The 22,193-nt window shown below is 33.3% G+C and overlaps 1 pseudogene; it reads right to left on the bottom strand.

Annotated features, from left to right (window-relative positions):
* Positions 1-7,418: 7,418 nt before the first annotated feature.
* Positions 7,419-7,501, bottom strand: LOC116621908 (annotated as a pseudogene).
* Between the last annotated feature and the right edge of the window lie 14,692 nt (positions 7,502-22,193).

Raw genomic sequence — 22,193 nt, 5'->3', positions numbered from 1 at the left:
AACTTTTCCTCTATGGTCAGGACAAGGCAGGGATGTCCACTCTCACTGCTTTTATTTAACATAGTACTAGAAGAACTAGCCACAGCAATCAGACAACAAAAAGAAATAAAAGACATCCACACTGGCTAGGAAGAAGTCAAACTTTGACTATTTGCAGATGACATGACACTCTATGTAGAAAATCCAAAAGATTCCACCAAAAAATTACTAGAACAGATACACAAATTCAATACAGTTGCAGAATACAAAATCAACATACAGAAATCTGTTGCATTTCTATATACCAATAATGAAGCAGCAGAAAGAGAAATCAAGGATTCAATCCCATTTACAATTGCACCAAGAATGATAAGATACCTAGGAATAAACCTAACCAAAGAGGTGAAATACCTGGACTCTGAAATCTATAAAATACTGATGAAAGAAATGGAAGATGATACAAAGAAATGGAAAGACATTCCATGCTCATGAATTGGAAGAACAAATATTTTTTATAATGTCTATATTACCCAACACAATCTACACATTTAATGCATTCCTATCAAAATGCAAACAGCATTTTTCACAGAACTAGAACAAACAAGCCTAAAATTTGTATGGAACTACAAAAGTCCCTGAATAGCCAAAGCAATCTTGAGAAAGAAAAGAAAACCAGGAGCCGTCACAATTCTGGACTTTAAGTTATATTACAAAGCCGTAGTGACCAAAACAGTATGGGACTGTCACAAAAACAAATATATAGTTCAATGGAACAGAATAGAAAAACCCAGACATGAATCCACATCTGTATGAGCAATTAATCTTCAACACACAGGAAAGAATATCCAATGGGGGGAAAAAAAAAAAACAGTCTCTTCAACAAATGGTGTTGGGAAACTGAACAACTACATGCAAAAGAATGTGACTGGACCACTTTCATACACAAAAATAAATAAAAAATAAATGAAAGACCTAACTGTGAGACAGGAAACCATTAAAATCATAGAGGAGAACCCAAGCCGTAACCTCTTGACATTGGCTGTAGCAACTTCTTACTAGATATGTCTCCTGAGGCAAAACAAAAGCCAAAATAACCTATTGGGACTTCATCAAAATAAAAAGCTTCTGCACAGTGAAGGAAACAATCAACATAAAAAAAAAAAAAGGCAACCTACAGAATGGGAGAAGGTATTTGCAAATGACATATCTGATAAAGGGTTAGTATCCAAAATACAAAAAGAACTTATAAAACTCAACAACCCAAAAATGAATAATCCAGTTAAGAAATGGGCAGAAGACATGAATAGACATTTTTCCAGAGAAGACATGCAGGTGGCTAACAGACACATGAAAAGATACTCAACATCACTCATCATAAGGGAAATACAAATCCAAACTACAATGAGATATCAACACATACAGGTCAGAATGGCTAAAATGAACTACACAAGAAACAACAGGTATTGGCGAGGATGCAGAAAAAGGGGAACCTCTTACACTGTTGGTGGGAATGCAAAGTGGTGCAGCCACTATGAAAAACACAATGGAGTTTCCTCAAAAAGTTAAAAATAGAACTACCTTACAATCCAGCAATTGCACTAGTAGTTATTTACATGGATACAAAAATACTGATTCAAAGGGATACATGCACCCCTATGTTTATAGACACATTATTAACAACAGCCAAATTATGGAAAGACTTTATCCATAGTTAGCTAGGTGCCAATCCATGTTGTTAATAATGCTCACTGGGGCTATTTTGTCAGGATCAAGATAAATTTTTAAAAGGAAATGTTGCTGCACCCTTCCAACTTTTTAAAAGGGAAAAAAAAACATAAAACATAATCACTTTACAAATTTGCTCATCATATCAGTTGATTTTTTTTTACTTGTTTCCCCCTTCAATGAGAAAAATCATTCTTCTCAGAGCATTTACAACTCTTTCTCTAAGAAATTAAAAGAGTGAAAAATAAAGAACTCTAAACTTGTCACTTTTAAAAATGGAGGTCAAGCAAAGTAAAGATTGCACAGGTATACGAAATATTGTAGTCCCAGTCTAAGAAAGAGGAAAATGTAAACAAACTGAGGCTTATTTGATTACAGATGAAGTTATGAGAAAGAACTCCCAGGGCACATTCTTCGTTGTTAGTAAGTAAAGACAGGATTTAGCTCAAGGATTTGATTGACATGATCAGTGGCTATGTTTGGGAACTTGAAGTGGGAATGGTCACATGCTCAGATTGTAATTTGAGAATGGAGCAAAGAACCTCTGACCACAGAATATTCATTCACTTGAGAATACTCACTCATTCTCTAGATGCAATCTACTGCTTAAGATTGGTTCTTTTAATTAAAACTCTGTACCTCTTCAAAATTAAGGACCTGAAGAGACTTTAAACCAATATTGGTCATTTAATCGCTAGTGTGAATGGAATTTTAAGTCACTATTAGTCATTTATACCTCGGTCTGAATGAATTTATCCAAAATTACTCAGAGAAGAGGGATTTTTAAGGTTTCTGTGTACTTAGTACGGAGAATGGAGGGACTATGGAGGAGAAAAGGTACACAAAATGATGAGATTGGATCCTAAGCAGAAATGGCAAGGAAAAAAGTCTCATCTGTGGCAGCAACATGTGCAAAGCCACAGAAGATGGAAATAGTCTGGAGCACTTAAAGTAACAAAAACCCAGCTCAAAATAGGTAGAATATAAGGTGTAAATCAGGGAATAGTGGGAGATGATTCTGGAGAAATGACCAGGGGCAAATCATGATTTTTCTTTTTAATTTAAATTCTATTAGCCAACATATAGTACATCATTAGTTTCAGATGTAGAGTTCAGTAATTCATCAGTTGCATATACCACCCAGTGCTCATCACATCGTGTGCCCTCCTTAATGCCCATCACCCAGTTACCCCCACCCCAGCAACCCTCAGTTTCTTTCCCATAGTTAAGAGTCTCTTGTGGTTTGTCTTCCTCTCTGATTTCTTCCCATTCTGTTTTTCCCTCCCTTCTCCTATGATCCTCTGCACTGTTTCTTATATTCCTCATATGAATGAAAACATATAATTGTCTTTCTCTGATTGAATTTTTTCAGTCAGCATAATACTCTCCAGTTCCATCCACATCAATATAAATGGTAAGATTGCATCCTTTCTGATAGCTGAGTAATATTCCATTGTATATATATATACTACATCTTCTTTATCCATTCATCTGTCGATGGACATCTCGGCTCTTTCCATAGTTTGGCTATTGTGGACATTGCTGCTATAAACATTGGGATGCAGGTCATGAAGTGTTTTTTAAACTTCTTTAAGGAATTTAGATTTTTATCTTGAGGGTAATGAGGAGTCATTAAAATTTTTAGTGTGGGGACTAGAATGAACACTTTTACATTTTATTTTATTTTATTTTATTTTATTTTATTTTATTTGACACTTTTCCATTTTAAATAGATTACTGGAACCAGTAAAGAGGATAAATTGGAGGGAGGAAATATGGAGACTACTGAAATAAACCAGATGAGAGATGATGAATCAAAGCAGTAACGGGGGCACTGCGGGGAGGGGTGTCCAGGAGGCTATATTTTTTGTAGAGTGCCCATGGGAGTTCTGATGTAAGTTGCTTGGGAAATCATCCTTTCAGGAAACATTGCTTTTTCAGCATTTTTAGGAGAAGTTTAAAAATTGCATAAGGTAAGGACAGGAAAGAGGATGTGGATGGAAGGACCACTGATGGCAGAGCTTAGTTTCTCCTCACTTGTTCCAAGAGATTTATCTCTGTTCCAAGCAACCCTGTTTTGTTCCAAAGTTTTCATACTCTATTCTGCAAAATAAAAACTTACAGTTATCAAGATTTATCACCCTTGAGGGCAGTTTAGAAATTATCAATTGTTTCTTAAGCATTTCCTTGGTAATCTCACCTTCATCCTCCATAATCTAAGCTAAATTACAATCACCCTGAAAAGAATTTTTCTCAAGAAACAAACTGAGGGTTGCTGGAGTGGTCGGGGGTGGGAGGGATGGGGTGGCTGGGTGATAGACATTGCGGAGGGTATGTGCTATGGTGAGCACGGTGAATTGTGTAAGACTGTTGAATCACAGACCTGTACCTCTGAAACAAATAATACATTATATGTTAAAAAAAAAAAAAAGAAGATAGCAGGAGGGGAAGAATGAGGGGGGGGAAATTGGAGGGGGAGATGAACCATGAGAGACTATGGACCCTGAGAATCAAACTGAGGGCTCTAGAGGGGAGGGGGGTGGGGGGATAGGTTAGCCTGGTGATGGGTATTAAAGAGGGCACGTTCTGCATGCAACACTGGGTGTTATACGCAAACAATGAATCATGGAACACTACATCAAAAACTAATGATGTAATATATGGTGATTAACATAACAATAATAATAATAATAATAATAATAAAGAAAGTAAGGGGCTAGGTATTGCAGGGAGTTGTAAGCCATTCCAAGAATCTCAGATTTATCCCATAGAAGGTACAAATCTATTGAATGGCTTTGAATAGATAAATCATTTCAGAGAAATTAATTTTTAAAGAATGATTAACTTATAGTGTAAACTTTTAGATACTAGTGAATCTAAATTTTCTGTGACTGCATTTTTTTGGCTTCTGGAGAATAAATGCATAAAAGAAACAAAAAAAAGGAATTTTTCTCAATAAAAATTTTGCCATCTTATTGAATTCCCAATGATATTTTTTTTTCATTTTTTTATCATGGTAAAAACACATAAAATAAAGTTTACCTTCTTAACTACTTTTAAGTATACATTTTAGTAGTTTTAAATATACTCACATTGTTGTGGAGAGTATCTCCAGAGCTTTTCCATCTTACAAATATAAAATACTACACAAATTAAACAACGCTCCCTTTTTCCTCCTGCCAGTTCCCAGTAACCATTATTCTAGTTTCTGTTTCTATAAATTTGACTACTTTATGTATCTCATATAAGTGGAAACATACAGCATTTGTCTTTCTGTGACTGGCTTATTTCATTTAGCATAATATCCTCAAGGTTAATCCATGTAGCGTATGACAAGATTTCCCTTTATTTCAGGCTGAATAATATACATATGTATATGTATATATTTCACATTTTGTTTATTCATTCACCTATCAATAGATATTTGTGTTTTGTACACCTCTTGGTTATTATAAGTAATGCAGCTATGAACATAAGTGTGCAAATATCTCTTTGAGACCCCGCTTTCAGTTATTTTGAATATATATCCAAAAGTGGGAATACTGGATCGTATGGTGCTTCTAGTTTTAATTTTTTTGAGAAAACTTCATACTGTTTTCCATAGCAATTGCACCATTTTACAATCCCACCAACAGTGCATGAGGGTTCCCTTTTCTGCATATCCTCATGAATGCTTGTTATTTCTTGCCTTTTTTATTTTATCCATTTTGACTAATGTGAGGTGATATCTCATTGTGGTTTGATTTGCTTTTCCTTGATGATTAGTGATGTGAGCATCATTTTGTATATCCATTGGCTATCTGTATATCTTTGGAATAATGTCGATTCAGGTCCTCTACACATTGTTTAATCACAGTATCTGTAGGGTTTTTTGGTGTTAAGTTGTATAAGTTCTTTCACATTGTAGATATTAACCCCTTATTGGATATATCATTTGCAAATATCTTCTCCCATGCAGGAGCTTGACTTTTCTTTTGTTGATAATTTCTTTTGCTGTGCAAAAGGTTTATATTTTGGTGGAGTCCCCAAAATTTATTTTTGCTTTTGTTTCCCTTGACTGAGGAGACATATACATAAATATTTTGCTAAGGCAAACATCCAAGAGATTACTGCCTAATTTTCTTTTAGAAGTTTTATGGTGTCAGGTCTCACATTTAGGTCTTTAATCCATTTGAGTTTGTTTTTGTGTATTATATAAGAAAGTGGTCCAGTTTCATTTTCTTGCATGTTGCTGTTCAGTTTTCCCAACACTATTTATTGAAGACATCATAATTTCCCCCATTGTTTATGCTTGCCTCCGTTGTCATAGCTTAATTGACAATATAAGCATGGGTTTATTTCTGGGGTCACTATCCTGTTCCATTGATCTACGTGTCTACTTTTATGCCAGTACCATACTGTTTAATTACTATAGCTTTGCAGTGATTTCTTGAAATTTTGGATTTTGATACATCCAGCTCTGTTCTTTTTCAAGATTACTTTGGATATTTGGACTATTTTGTGGTTTTATAAAAAATTTAGGATTATTTGTTCTAGTTCTAAGAAAAATACTATTGGTATTTTGGTAGGGATTGCATTAAATCTGTAGATTCCTTTTGGTGGTATAAACATCTTAACAATATTAATTATTTCAATCCACGAGTATGGTGTATCTTTCCATTTGTATTGTCTTCAATTTTTTCAGTGCGTTATACTTTTCTGAGTATAGGTATTTCATCTCCTTGGTTAAGTTTATTCCAAGGTATTTTATTTTAGGGTGCAATTGTAAATGGTATTGTTTTCTTAGTTTATCTTTCTGCTATTTCATTATTAGTGCATAAAAATGCAACAAATTTCTGTATATCAATTTTGTATTCTGCAACATTAATGAATTCATTCATTAGTTCTAATAGTTTTTTTTTTTTTTTTTTGGTGGAGGCTTTAGAGTTTTCTCTATATAGTATCATTGCTTCTAAAATAGTAAAAGTTTTACTTCTACCTTATCAATTTGAATGCCTTTCCTTTTTCTTGTCTAATTGTTGTGGCTAGGACTTCCAGTCCTATGTTAAATAAAAGTGGTGAGAGTGTACATCCTTGTCTTCTTCCTCATCTTAGAGAAAAACTTTCAGTTTTTCACCGTTGAGTATGATGTTTGCTCTGTTTTCTTAATATATGACCTTTGTTTTATTGATGCATATTCACTCTAAACCCACATTGTTGAGAGTTTTTATCATTAGCACATGCTTTTTATTGTCAAATGCTTTTTCTGTATCTAGAAAATTCTAAGATAATTATACGGTTTTTATCCTCTTTTTAATGTGATGTGTCACATTTTAAAAAATATTTTATTTATTTATTTGAGACAGAGAGTGAGACAGAGAGAGATCACGAGCAGAGAGGAGGGGTAGAGGGAGAAGCAGACTCCCGGATGAGCAGGGAGCCCGACTTGGGACTCGATCCCAGGACCCTGGGATCATGACCTGAGCTGAAAGCAGACGCTAAACCAGCTGAGCCATCCAGGCACCCATGATGTTCATATTGATTGATTTGCAGATTATGAACCATCCTTGCATCCTTGGAATAATTTGCACGTGATAGTGGTGATTGATCCTTTTAATGTATTCTTGAGTTTGGTTTGCTATTTTGTTGAGGATTTTTGCACCTATGTTGATCAGGGATACTGGCATGTAATTTTCTCTCTTTTTTTGTAATGTCTTTGACTGGTTTTGGTATCAGGGTAATGCTGACCTTATAGAATTAGCAATAATCGCGCCTCGGATAAACCTCATTGGCTACGATACTGCCACTGCGCAAAGCTGACCTTATAGAATTAATTTGGAAGTTTTCATTCTTCTATTTTTTGGAATAGTTTGGGAAGAATTGAAACTAGCTCTTCTTTAAATGTTTGATAGAATTCAACTGAGAAGAGATTTGGTCCTATACTTGTGTTTTGGGAGAGTTTTTTAAAATTAATTTCTTTAGTAGTAATTGGTCTGTTCAAATTTTTTTATGTCCTCCTGATTCAGTTTTGGAAGACTGCATGTTTCTAGGAATTTATCAAATTCTTCTGGGTTGTCCAATTTTTGGCATATAGTTTTTCATAGTATTCTTTAATAATCCTTTGTATTTCTGTGGTGTTGTTATTTTTTCTCTTTTACTTCTTATTTAATTTGTTTGAATCCTCTCTCCTTTTTTCTTAGGTGTTGGTTTAAATAGTTTATGTGAGACTTTTTCTTGTTTTTTGTGGTAGGCCTGTATCACTATAAACTTCCCTCAGAACTGATTTTGCTATGTCCCACGGATTTTTGGGCCATTGAGATTTTATGATCATTTGTTTCCATGTATTGTTCGACTTCCTCTTTGGTTTCTTCACTGACCCATTGGTTGTTTAGTATTATGTTTTTTATCCTCCATATGTTTGTGAATTTTCTAGTTTTTTCATGTAATTCTTTCCTGGTTTAATCTTGTGGTCAGAACACATGCTTGATATGATTTAAATGTTCTTAAATTTTTTTACCTGTTTTGTGGGATAATATGTGCCCTATTATGGAGAATATTCCATGTGCACTTGAAAAGAATGTGTATTCTGCAGTTTTTGGATGGAAGGTTCTGTAAATATCTGTGAAGTCCACCTGGTCTAATGTGTCATTCAAAGCGAGTGTTTCCTTACTGATTTTCTGTCTGATGATGTAACCACTGAAGTAAGTTTGGTGTTAACAATAATAATACTAGTATTGTATAACTCTCAATCTGTCCCTTTATGTCTGTTAGTATTTGCTTTGTGTATTCAGGTACTCCTATGTTGGGTACATAGATATTTACAGTTATATACTCCTGTTGGATTTAACCTTTTATCATTATGTATTTCCTTCTTTGTCCCTTGCTACAGTCTTTGTTTTAAAGCCTATTTTGTCTGATATAAGTATTGCTACCCCAGACTTTTTTCCCTTTCATTTGCATTGAATATCTTCTTCCATCCCTTTACTTTCAGCATGTCTTTGTCTTTAGGTCTAAAGTAATTTTCTTGTAGCAGCATATATGTGGGTGCTGTTGTTGTTGTTTTAATCTACTCAGTTACCCTGTCTTTTTATTTTACCATTTAGACCATTTACATTTAAAGTGATTATTGATAGGCAGGTACTTATTATCATTTTATTAATTATTCTCTGTTTTTGTAGTTCTTCTCTGTTCCTTTCTTTTCTGTTGATCTCTTATGGTTTGATGGCTTTCCTTAGTGTTGTTGTTTTTTTTTTAATTTCCATGAATGACATGTCAATGAATTTTATTTTTTTAAGTTTTTATTTAAATTCCAGTTAGTTAACATACACTGTAATATTAGTTTCTGGTGTATAGTATAGTGATTCAACACTTCCATACATCACCCAGTGCTCATCACAACCAATGCATTCCTTAATCTGCAACACCTATTTTACGCATCCCATATGTATATATATATATATATTATATATATAATGTACATATTATATATATATAATATATGTTATATATAATATATATAATATCTTTATCCATTCATCTACTGATGGACATTTGGGCTATTTCCATAATTTGGCTACTGTAGATAATGCTGCTATAAACATCAGGGTGCATGTATCCCTTTGTATTCTTTGTATATCCTTTTGTATTCTTTGGGTAAGTAACTAATAGTGCAATTGATGGATCATAGGGTAATTTTTTTAACTTTTTTTTTTATTTAACTTTTTGGGGAACCTCCATACTGTTTTCCACAGTGACTGCACCACTTTGCATTCTCACCAACAGCAAGAGGGTTCCCTTTTCTCCACATCCTCACCAACATCCACTATTTCTCATGTTCTTGATTTTAGCCATTCTGACAGATATGAGGTGATATCTCATTGTAGTTTTGATTTGCATTTCCCTGATGATGAGTGATGTTGAGCATCTTTTCATCTGTCTGTTGGTCATCTGTCTGCCTTCTTTGGGAAAATGTGTATGCATTTTTTAATTTTTTTAAAAGATTATTTATTTATTTATTTGACAGAGAGAGACACAGCGAGAGAAGGAACACAAGCAGGGGGAGTGGGAGAGGGAGAAGCAGGCTTCCCATGGAGCAGGGAGCCCACTGCGGGGCTTGATCCCAGGACCCTGGGATCATGACCTGAGCCCAAGGCAGACGCTTAATGACTGAGCCACGCAGGTGCCCCTGCATTTTTAAATTTTTAAATTATTTTTAAATTATTCACTTTTTGGGTTGTGCCTGAATTTCTTTCTTTTTTAAAATATATTTTGTGTATCTATTCTGGATTTTGATTTGTGGTTACCATGCAGTTCATATATAACATCTTATGTGTATAGCAGTTTATATTAAATTGATAGTCACTTAAGTTCAAACACATTCTAAAAGCACTAAATTATAACTGTCCCTTCCACATTTTATGTATGTAATATCATATTTTACATCTTTGTGTTTTGTGTATCCTTTGACCAATATTTATAGATATAATTAATTTTATTTGTATTTTTAATTTATTTTTCATTGAAGTATAATTAACATATGGTGTTATATTAGTTTCAAGTGTACAACATATTAATTCAACAATTCTATACATTATTCAATGATTACCATTATAAATATAATCACCATATATCACCATACATCATTTTTACAATATTATTGACTATATTCCTTATATTGTACTTTTCATCTCCATGACTTATATATTTTGTGACTGGAAGCATGTACAGTTTAATCCCCTTTATCTATTTCACCCATTCTCATACCCATTTCCCCTCTGGCAACTACCACTTTTTTCTTTAAGTTCTTGGGGGTTTTTTTTGTTTGTTTGTTTGTTTCTTTGTTTGGATTTTAGAATCCATATATAAGTGGAATTATATGATATTTATTATTCCCAGTCTGGCTTATTTCACTTAGCATAATACCTTCTAAGTCCATCCATGTTGTTGCAAATGGCAAGATCTTATTTTTTTATGGCTGTTATATATATATATAATATTATACACACACACACACACACACACACACACACACACACATATCTCCCACATCTTCTTTATCCATTTACCCTACTGATGGGCACATTGGTTGCTTCCATATTTTGGCTATTGTAAATAATGCTGCTATACATATAGGTGTGCATAATTCTTTTTGAATTAGTATTTTCATTTTCATTGGGTAAATACTCAGTAGTAGAATTATTGGATTGTATAATATTACTAATTTTAATTTTTTGAGGAATATCCATAGTGTTCTCCACAGTGGCAGTGTCAATTTACATCCTCACGGAGGGTACACGAGGTTCCTTTTCTCCACATCTTCACCAACAATTGTATTTCTTGTCTTTACGATACTAGCCATTCTTACTGGTGTGATGTGATATCTCATTGTAGTTTTGATTTGAATTTCCTTTATCATTAGTGATACTGGACATCTTTTCATGTGTCTGTTGTCCATCTATATGTCTTCTTTTGAAAAATGTCTATTCAGGTCTTCTGCCATTTTTAGACAGCTTGTCTTTTTTTTTTTTTTTTTGGTGTTGAGTTACATAAATACTTTATATGTTCTGGGTATTAACCCCTTATGAGATATATAATTTGCAAATATTTTCTCCCATTCGCTGGCTTGCCTTTTTGTTTTGTTGATGGTTTTCTTTGCTATGCAAAAGCTTTTTATTTTGGTGTAGTCCCAATAGTTTATTCTTGCTTTTGTTTCCCTTACCTCAGGAGATTATATATATATATAATCTTATATAGACCTATATATAGATCTTATATATAAATATATATATCTAAAGATATATATTAGTAATATATATACATTACTATATATAGTAATATATATACATATAAATTACTAGAAAGATGTTCAAGAGCTTATTGCAGAAAATCAAGAGATTTTAAGAGTTTTAAGATTTGAGGTTTCATATTTATGTCTTTAATCCATTTTATTTTGTGACTGTGGTGCAGTTTTATTCTTTTGCATGTACCTGTCCAGTTTTCCCAACACCATTTATTGAAAAGATTGTCTTTTCCCCACTGTATATTCTTGCCTCCATTGTCATAAATTAACTTACCATGTGATTCTTAGGCTCTCTATCCTGTTCCATTGATCCATGTGTTTATTTTTGTGCCAGCACCATACTCTTTTGGTTGCTATAGCTTTACCATATCATGAAATCTGGAATTGTGATACATCCAACTTTGTGATACATGCAGTTTATCTCAGGATTGCTTTGGGTATTCAAGGTCTTTTGTGGCTCCACACAAATTTTAGGATTATTATTTTAGTTCTGTAAATAATGTTATTGGTATTTTAATAAAAATTACATTGAATCTGTAGATTTCTTTGGTTACTAGACATTTTTGATACTAATTCTTTCAATACATGAGCATGATATACCTATACATTTGCTTGTGTCATATTCAAGTTCTTTCATCAGTGTCTTATAGTTTTCAGAGTATAGGTCTTTCACCTTCTTGGTTAGGTATTTTATTCTTTGTTCAATTGTAAATGAGATTGTTTTCTTGAGTGGTGGCAATTCTCTCAGTACATTGTTTTTAAAAAGTTACTTATTTTTAATTGAAATATGACATATAATGTTACATTATATTCATGTATACAACATAATGATTCGGCAACTCTATACATTATGCTATGCTTACCACAAGTGAAGCTACCATCTGTTATCATACAACATTTTTATAATAGCATTGACTATATTCCTTAGGCTGTACTTTTCATCCCTGTGACTTATTCGTTCCATAACATGGAAGCCTATATTTCTCACTCCCCTTCATCTGTTTTCTCAATCCCCCATCTCTTTCCAGTCTGGCAACCATTAGTGTTATTTGGGGTTAGGGGTCTGTTTCTGCTTCTTTTTCTTTCTTTTTTCATTTGCTTTGCTTTTTAAATTCCACATGGGGGTTGTTTCCTTAATTTCTCTTTTTGCTACTTTGTTATTAGTGTATAGAAATGCAACAGATTTCTTTACATTATTTTTTCTGCAAATTTACTGAATTAGTTTATCAGTTCTAGTAATTTTTCAGTGGAGTCTTTGGAGGTTTTACATGTATAGTATTATCTCATTTACAGATATTGACAGTTTTATTTCTTCTTTACCAATTTGGATGCTTTTATTTCTTTTTCTTATTTGGTTGTTGTGGCTAGGACTTCCAGTACTATGTTGAATAGAAATGGTGAGAGTGGACATCCTTGTCTTGTTCCTGATCCTAGAGGAAAAGCTCTTAGTTTTTCCCCATTGAGGATCATATTACCTGTCGGTTTTTCATATATTACCTTTATGCTGTTGAGGTTTGTTCCCTCTAAACTTACTTTGTTGAGGGAAGACTTTCAGATTTTCACCATTGACTATGATGTTATTTGTGGGGTTTTCATATATGGCCTTTAATATATGTTGTGCTGTGCCCCTTTAAACCCACTTTGTTGGAAGTTTTTTATCATGAATCATTGCTGTATTTTGTCAAATGCCTTTTTGGTATCTATTGAAGCAATCATATTGTTTTTGTCATTTCTGTTGTAAATATAATGTATCACATTGATTGATTTGCAAATATTAAACCAGCCTTGAATCCTTAAATAAATCCCACTTGCTCATGGTAAATTATTTTTCTTTGTATTGTTGCATTTGTTTTGCTAATATTGAGGATTTTTGCATTTATGTCCATCAGAAATATTGGCCTGCAGGGTTGTTGTTTTTGTTGTTGTTGTTATTGTTTTTTATACTTTCTTTTTTTTTTTTCATCAGAATAATGCTGGCCTCATAGAAAAAATTGGGAAGTTTTTCCTTCTTCTTATTCTAATTTTTGGAATTTAAGAAAAGTAGATAGTAATAGCTCTTTAAATATTTGGTAGAATTTACCTGTGAAATTATCTGGTACTGGACTTTAGTTTGTTGGCAGTTTTTTTTTTTTTTTTTTTGTAGTTTTTATTTCTTACTGATTTAATGTCATTACTAGTAATCAATCTGTTCAAATTTTGCATTTCTTTCTAATTCAGTTTAAGCTACAAGGTATACTGTGAGGAAAATTGCAATTACTATGTTACAGCCACAAGAAAATGTTTTGCTATATCTGGAATAGTGGTATGCAAATATAAAGACTCGATGACTAAGTATTAAATATATAAAACACTCCTTTGTTCAAGAATAAACTGATTCTTATATGTATAAATTAAAAACCATTTATTTCAAGGGGAAAAAAAGACTATGTTTCTAAGAATCTATCCATTTTTTGTATGTTGTACAATTTGTTGGCAAAAATTTTTTGTTGTAGTCTCTTTAATCCTTGTATTCCTGTGGGGTCAGTTGTTATTTTTCCTCCTTCATTTCTGATTTTATTAATTTGAGTCCTCTGTCTTTTTTTCTTGATGAGTATGGCTAAAGTTTTATCAATATATATATTTTTTTATCTTTTCAAGGAACTAGGTCCAGGTATCACTGATATTTTCTATTTTTTTATTCTCTATGTCATTTATTTCTGTGGTGATATTTATTATTCACTTCCTTCTACTAGTTTTGGGCTTTGTTTGTTTTTCTTTTTCTAGCTGCTTTAGGCGTAGTTAGGTTGTTTATGTGGAATTTTTCCTGTTTCTTGAGGTAGGCATGTACTACTATAAACTTCTCTCTTAGACCTGATGTTGCATCCCAAATATATTTTTTAAAACATCCCAAATGTTTTTATTTTCATTTGTCTCTGTATTGTTAATTTTTTAAATTTCTTCATTGACCTATTGGCTTTTTAGTGCCTGTTGTTTAGTCTCTGTGTGTTTGTATTCTTTCCAGATATTTTCTTATAATTGATTTCTAGTTTAATATCATTTTAGTTAGAAAAGATGCTTGATATGATTTCAATGTTCTTAAATTTATCGACACTTATTTTGTGGCCTAATAAGTAATCTATCTTGCAGAATATGCACTTTAAAGGAATGTGTATTCTGCTGTTTTGGGATGGAATGCTCTGTTTAAATTTATAATCCATCTGCTCTAATATGCTAAAGACACTGTTTTTTGGTTGATTTTTTTCTTTGTTTGGATGATGTATTCATTGACGTAAGTTTGCTGTTAAAATCCCCTATTATTATTGTATTACTGTCAGTTTCTTCTTTTATTTCTATTAGTATTTGTTTTATGTATATAGGTGTTTCTGTTTTGGGTGCATAGACATTTACAGTTTTATCCTCTTGTTGGATTGATCCCATTATCATTATGTAGTGACCATCTTGTGTCTTGTTACAGTCTTTGCATTAAAGTCCATTTTTTATTATATAAATATTGCTACTCTGGCTTTTGGTTCACTTCCATTTGCATGGTAGGTTTTTCCAGCCCTTCACTTTCACTTTGTGTCTTTAAGTTGATGAAATTCTCTTGTAAGTAGCACAGAGATGAATCTTGTTTTTTATCCATTCAATTGACGAAAGTCTCTTGTAGGTAGCACAGAGATAGGTCTTGTTTTTTCATCCATTCAGTCATGTTTGTCTTTTGAATGGAGCATTTAGTCCAGTTACATTTAAAGTAATTATTGATAGGAATGTACTAATTGCCATTTTGTAACTGTTTTCTGTTTATTTTTGTACTCCTTCTCTGTTTCTCTTTTTTTCCTGCTTCCCTTCAGTGGTTTGGTGGGGTTTTCTTTGTGTTATGCTTGGATTTTTTTTCTTTTATTTTTTGTGTATCTATTATAAGTTTTTTATTTGTTGTCACCATTAGGTTCACATATAAATCTTATGTGTATAACAGTTTATATTAAATTAAGGTTGCTTAAATTTGAACACATAGTAAAAGCACAAATTTTTACTCCATTTAACTGTTTTATATATGTAATATTACTTTTACATCTTTTATTTTGTGTATTTCTAGACTAATTTTTTTTATATATATAACTGATTTTAACACTTTTCTGTTTTAATCTCTACCCTGGATTTATAAGATATTAGTCTACTACCTTTACTATATGTTTGTTTTATCTGTGAATTTTTTTCCTTTTATCATTTTCTTACTTCTATTTTGGGCCTCTTCTTTGCACTCAAATAATGCCCTTTAACATTTCTTATAGGGCGGCTTAGTGGAAAAAAAAAACTGGCTTAATGGTTATGAATGGCTTTAACTTTTGATTATCTGAGAAACTTTATCTCTCCTATTCTAAATGATAACTTTTCTGGGTATTCTTGGTTGCTGGTTTTTTTTTTTTTTTCCTTTTAACACTTTGAATGTATCATGATATTTTCTTCTGACATGCAATGTTTCTGTTGAAAAATTAGCTCATAGTCTTACAGTATTTCCCCTGTATGTAACTGTTTTATTTTTTCCTGCTCTTTTCAGATTTTTCTCTTTTAAAATGGTTACCACAATCAGTTTAATTTCTTAGGTTTTTATTTAAATTCTAGATAGTTAACATACAGTGTAATATTAGTTTCTGGTGTACAATGTAGTGATTCAACACTTCCATACAACACCTGGTGTTCATCACAACAAATGCACTCCTTAATCCCCATCACCTATTTAACCTATCCCCCCACTCACTTCCCCTCTGGTAACCATCAGTTTGTTCTGTATAGTTGAGTCTGTTTCTTGGTTTGCCTCTCTTACTCTTTTTTTCCCCTATGCTTGTTTGTTTTGTTTCTTAAATTCCACATATGAGTGAAATCATATAGTATTTGTCTTTCTCTGGCTGACTTATTTTACTTAACATAATACTCAATTTCTATCCACATCATTGCAAATGGCAAGATTTCATTCCTTTTTATGGATGAATAGTATTCCACTGCGTATATATACCACTTCTTTATCCACTCATCTATCAACTAACACTTGGGCTATTTCCATATCTTTTCTGTTATAGATAATACTGCTATAAACATCTGGGTGCATGTATCTCTTTGAATTAGTATTTTAATATTCTTTGGGTAAATACCCAGTAGTGCAATTGCTTAATCATAAGATAGTTCTTTTTTTTTTACTTTTTGAGGAACCTCCATACTGTTTTCCAGAATAGCTTCACAAGTTCCATTCTCACCAGCAGTGCAAGAGGGTTCCCCTTTCTCCACATCCTCGCCAACAACTGTTGTTTTGACCGAACACTTAAAGAAGAGTTAAGGGGCGCCTGGGTGGCTCAGTAGTTAAGTGTCTGCCTTCTGCTCAGGTCAGGATCCCAGGGTCCTGGCATCGAGCCCTGCATCGGGCTCCCTGCTCTGTGGGAAGCCTGCTTCTCCTTCTCCACCTCCCCCTGCTTGTGTTCCCTCTCTCGCTGTGTCTCTCTCTGTCAAATAAATAAACAAATAAAATCTTTTAAAAAAAATAAAGAAGAGTTAATACTTATTCTTCTCAAACTGTTCCAGAAACAACAACAACAAAAAACCCCAAAAACAGTTAAAAGGAAGGAAAACTTCCAAATTCATTCTCTGAGGTCAGCATTACCTCATTACCCTAATGCCAAAACCAGATAAAGACTCCACTAAAAAAGAGAACTACAGGCCAAAATCCCAGATGAATATGGATGCAAAAATTCTCAACATAATACCAGCAAACTGAATCCAACAATACATTAAAAAAAATGATTCACCATGATCAAGTGGAATTTATTCCTGTGTTGCAAGGATGGTTCAATATTTGCAAATCAATCAACATAAGACAACACATTAATAAAAGAAAGGATAAGAACCATATGATCCTGGTACACCTGGGTGGCTCAGTCAGTTAAGTGTCTCCCTTTGGCTCAGGTCATGATCCCAGGGTCCTGGGACTGAGTCCTACATTGGCCTCCTTGTGCTCTCTCTCTCTCTCTCTCTGAAAAATAAATAAAATCTTTTAAAAAAATAACCATATGATCCTTTCAGTAAATGTAGAAAAGATATTTGACAAAGTACATCCATTCATGATAAAAAAAAAAAAAAAACCCTCAACAAAGTAAGTTTAGAGGCAGCACATCACAACATCATAAAGGCTATATATGAAAAACCCACAGTGAATATCATCCTCAATGGAGAAAAACTGAGAGCTTGTCCTCTATGGTCAGGAACAAGACAGGGATGTCCACTCTCACTACTGTTATTTAACATAGTACTAGACATCTTAACCACAAAAATCAGACAACTAAAAGAAATAAGTCTTCCAAATCATCAAGGAAGAAGTCAAATTGTCACTATTTGCAGACAACATGATACTCTTTATAGAAAAACCAAAAGAATCCACCAAAAATTTCCTAGAACTGATACACAAATTCAGTAAATTCACAAGATACAAAATCAATGTACAGAAAACTGTTGCATTTCTACACACCAATAATGAAGCAGCAGAAAGAGAAATTAAGGAATTGATCCCATTTACAATTGCACTAAAAACAATAAGATACCTAGGAATAAACCTAACCAAAGAGGTGAAAGATCTGTAGTCTGTAAACTATAAAACACTGATGAAAGGAACTGAAGATGGCACAAAAAGAAGGATAGATATTCTATGCTCATGGATTGGAAGAAGAAATATTGTTAAAATGCCTATACTACCTGAAACAATTTACCATTTAATGCAATCCTTATCAAAATACCAACAACATTTTTCACAGAGCTAAAACAATCCTAAAATTTGTATGGAACCACAAAAGACCTGGAAGAGCAAAAGCAACCTTGGAAAGCAAAGCAAAGCTGGAAACATCACAATTCCCGACTTCAAGTTATATTTCAAAGCTGTAGTGATCAAAACAATATGGTACTGGCACAAAAATCAATGGAACAGAGTAGCAAACTCAGAAAACCCACCACTACATGGGCAATTAATCATTGACAAAAAAGGAAAGAATATCCAATGGGAAAAAGACAGTCTCTTCAACAAATGGTGTTGGGAAAACTGGAAAGTAACATGAAAAAGAATGATATTGGATCACTTTCTTACATTAAAATAAATTCAAAGTGAATGGAAGACCGAAATGTGAGACAGGAAGCCATCAAAATCCTAGAGGAGAACACAGACAGTAGCCTCTTGACATCAGGTGTAGCAATTTCTTACTAGATATGTCTCTTGAGACAAGGAAAATAAAAGCAAAAAATTAAATATTGGAACTATATCAAAATTAAAAGCTTCTGCACAGCAAGGGCAACGATCAACAAAACTAAAAGGCAATCTACAGAATGGGAAAAGATATTTGCAAATGACGTATCTGAAAAAAGTTTAGGATCCAAAATATATAAAGAACATATAAAACTCAACACCCCCCCAAAATGAATAATCCAATTTCTTTGGCTTCAAGTAGTTTCTTCACATATGTGAGCTGATCAGGGCTCTATTGAATATTCAAAGAACCTCTGCAGATTTCAGGGATTCTTTCTCTGTGTAACTCTCTCTTTTCCATTACTCTGTCCTTCAAACTCTAGCCATCTTGGTCTCTACAGATTCTCAGTTCTATCTCCTCATCTCAGGAGATCTAGGGCTCTTTTCTGATGTCTCTGTCCCTGTAGCATGGCCCGAAAAACCGTAAGGCATTAAGTTGGAACAACAGTTGGGCTCTCTTCCTTTGTTTGCTGTCTCTCAGGTATTATTGTCCTTCTTTGCCTTGTCTAGTGTCTTAAAAACCATTGTTTTATATATTGTCTGATATTTTGGTTGTTTGAGGCAATGGTGTTTAAATATAGTCCTTATAACTGTCATTACCATAAGCAGAAATCTCAAAGACTATATATGATTTCAACAACTGTATTAAACTGCCACAATCTTGAATGTGATCACCCAGTTAGAAGAAATTAAATGAAAAAAAAAAGAGAGGAATAATGACAGTCCTTTAGCTCTGCAACATTTTCAACTTAAGTAGTGAAATAAGTGAGCATTAATAATGATGCATAGGTGATGTCAGAGATGTTGGGGCAAAAAAATAGGAGAGCAAGGTGCCATGGAGATTAAGGGAAGAAAGCATTTCAAGAAAAAGTGGCAGATAAGGTTTATTTCTATTGATAAATGATAAGGGAACACCATGAAAATGGACAAAATTTTCTAGGTAAAAAGTACCATTGAATTTGTTGATAGAGCTGGTGGTTTGAAGGAAGCAGGGTAAAATTGGCTTTCCTTAAGTTGGATTTTTTTTAGGGACGCCTGGGTGGCTCAGTCGGTTAAGCGCCTGCCTTTGGCTCAGGTCATGATCTCAGGGTCTTGGGATCGAGTCCCACATTGGGCTTCCAGATCAGCAGGGAGTCTGCTTCCCCTCTGCCTGCCACTCCCCCTGCTTGTGCTCTCTCTTTCTGATAAATAAATAAATAAAATCTTTAAAAAACAGATGGATTTTTTTAAAGAATGAATACTTTTTTAAAAATTTGGTATAATGGACATATAACATGAATTTCAGGTATACAATGTAATGACTTGATACTTATATATATTGTCGAATGATCACCACATTTAACATCTGTCATCATACATAGTTAGAAAACTTTTTCTCTTGTGATGATAATGAAATTTTTAATAAGATTTCAGCATGTATGAAGTAGCTGGTAGAGAGGGAAACAATGCAAGTATGCAAACTTTTGCTTTTCCTGACACGGCTTAACTCATAGATGAATTATAGAATATGCATATTTTAGTATGATACAGGATGTATACAGTAAGTTAAAGAATAGAATTTTTGCAAAATTCTATTACTTAATATAAGGCCTTGAAGACAAAGATGCCATTTAGCCAAAAATCAGTGAAATTTTTTGGCATGTACTATAACACAATATACATTATTATAAAAATAATTTATTTTTTCTGGTATTTCTTATAAAATTTGATCTAAGAGAAACAAGGATTCTTGCAATCTTATTGACATTTTATTAAAAGACCAATTTTATCTACTTACCTAAACCTTTGATTGTGAAAAGACCATGATTTGGCTCTTATTTATATTATCAAATTGCTAGATTACAATCATGAGCTGACATATGTACCCAATTTTGTTCACTCCCTATTCCACTAAAATAATGGATTGAAAGAGCAGAAAAAGAAAACAGTCATATTGGAAGCTGGAGAGCAGGCAGTCCTAAGGTTTAGCAAAACTGAGAAAGTTAAATCCCAATCCAGCAATGGGCAAAGCTAAAAACCAATTCTATTTACACCACAGAATCTTTAAAAGGCACAAAAACTGATAGCACCAGTAACCTCTGTAACTGGCGTGGAGAGAGCTAAAATAAGGAGGACCAGGTAGAAAGATGTTTGGGAATTTAGGCCCCTTTTTACTCCACACTGACCTTCCCCAACTGCAGCAGAGATTTGAGTTCTATTTCCTGGAAAGGATTAAACAGAGTGTCAGGACTGGAGGACATCAGGCCCATTCAAGGGCAAGAATACTGTACTAAAAACAAAAAACAAAAATGAAAGGACCAAATACAAAACTGAATGCTGAATGCAGACACCACCAGTTTTCTTCTCCCTGCATACCCCTATAGTGCTGTCAAGCAGATCTTTACCTGAAAGCAGGCAATTGGAAGACTCTTCCTGAGAAAATCTACAAAACTTAAAGGACATACCTTAATGATACTGACACAGGTAGGGGTTTCTCCCAAAAAGCCCAGCCAGATAATCCTAAAGTGAAGCTCAAAGTTGACAAGAGCAACCCATAGCTTAGAACTTCAAATGAGCTTTTTAGTCTTCCATTCTCAAATAAAGTAAACAGCCAAAGATTATAAAATTTGAGTAAAAACTATAATGGGAAGATAGAGACAAACAAATAGGCAGAAAAAACATTCAAGGAAACAAACTATGCAAGAATTTGAAAAGTTAGTAAAAGAACTATGATTAATATCCCCAAAAGGATGAGAGAACATGCTACTTTCATGAATTAAGAACACAATACTATAAAAAGGTACATTCAGAGTACAAAAACTCTTGAAAATTAAAAACATAGAAACATGTTTTCACATATATGAAAAACTCAGCAGAAAGTTTGAATGACAAAAGTGAGAAAATCTCCCAGATATGAGTGTAAAAGACAATAATATGGAAAATAGGAAAGAAAAAGAAATGAAAATGGAAGACCAGTCCAAAAAATCCAACATCTTACTAATAATAGTCCCAGAAAGAGTAAAAAATAGAGGGCAAGATCAATGAAATAATTTGAGATAATTCTTAGATCTCAAAGACATTAAATGCCAGTTTAAAAGGATCCACTATATGCTGATTAGAATGGATTAAAATAGATGCACACCAAGGCATATCATTGTGATATTTCAGAATTCTGAGGGCAAAGCGATGATTCTACAAACAGAAAGAGAAAAGGAAAGAGAAAGAGAGATAAAGATACATAGAGAAATCACCAAGTCCATAGAGAAAGAAAGTAGATTAATGGTACCTGGAGCTGGGTATAGGAACTAAGGTTAAGTGTAAGCAAGCATGAAGAATCTTATTAGGGTGATGAAGATGTTATAAAACTGGATTGTGGTGATAGTTGCACAATTTGGTAAATTTCTCAAGGATCATTTGATTGTACACTTAAAATGGGTGACTTTTATGTCATTATTCTTCAATAAAGTTATTTTT

The sequence above is a fragment of the Phoca vitulina genome, unplaced genomic scaffold (assembly GCF_004348235.1).
Source record: "Phoca vitulina isolate PV1807 unplaced genomic scaffold, GSC_HSeal_1.0 scaffold51, whole genome shotgun sequence".
Classification (NCBI taxonomy): domain Eukaryota; kingdom Metazoa; phylum Chordata; class Mammalia; order Carnivora; family Phocidae; genus Phoca; species Phoca vitulina.
The sequence above is the reverse complement of the archived record's forward strand: the minus strand, read 5'-3'. Positions and strand labels throughout refer to the sequence as shown.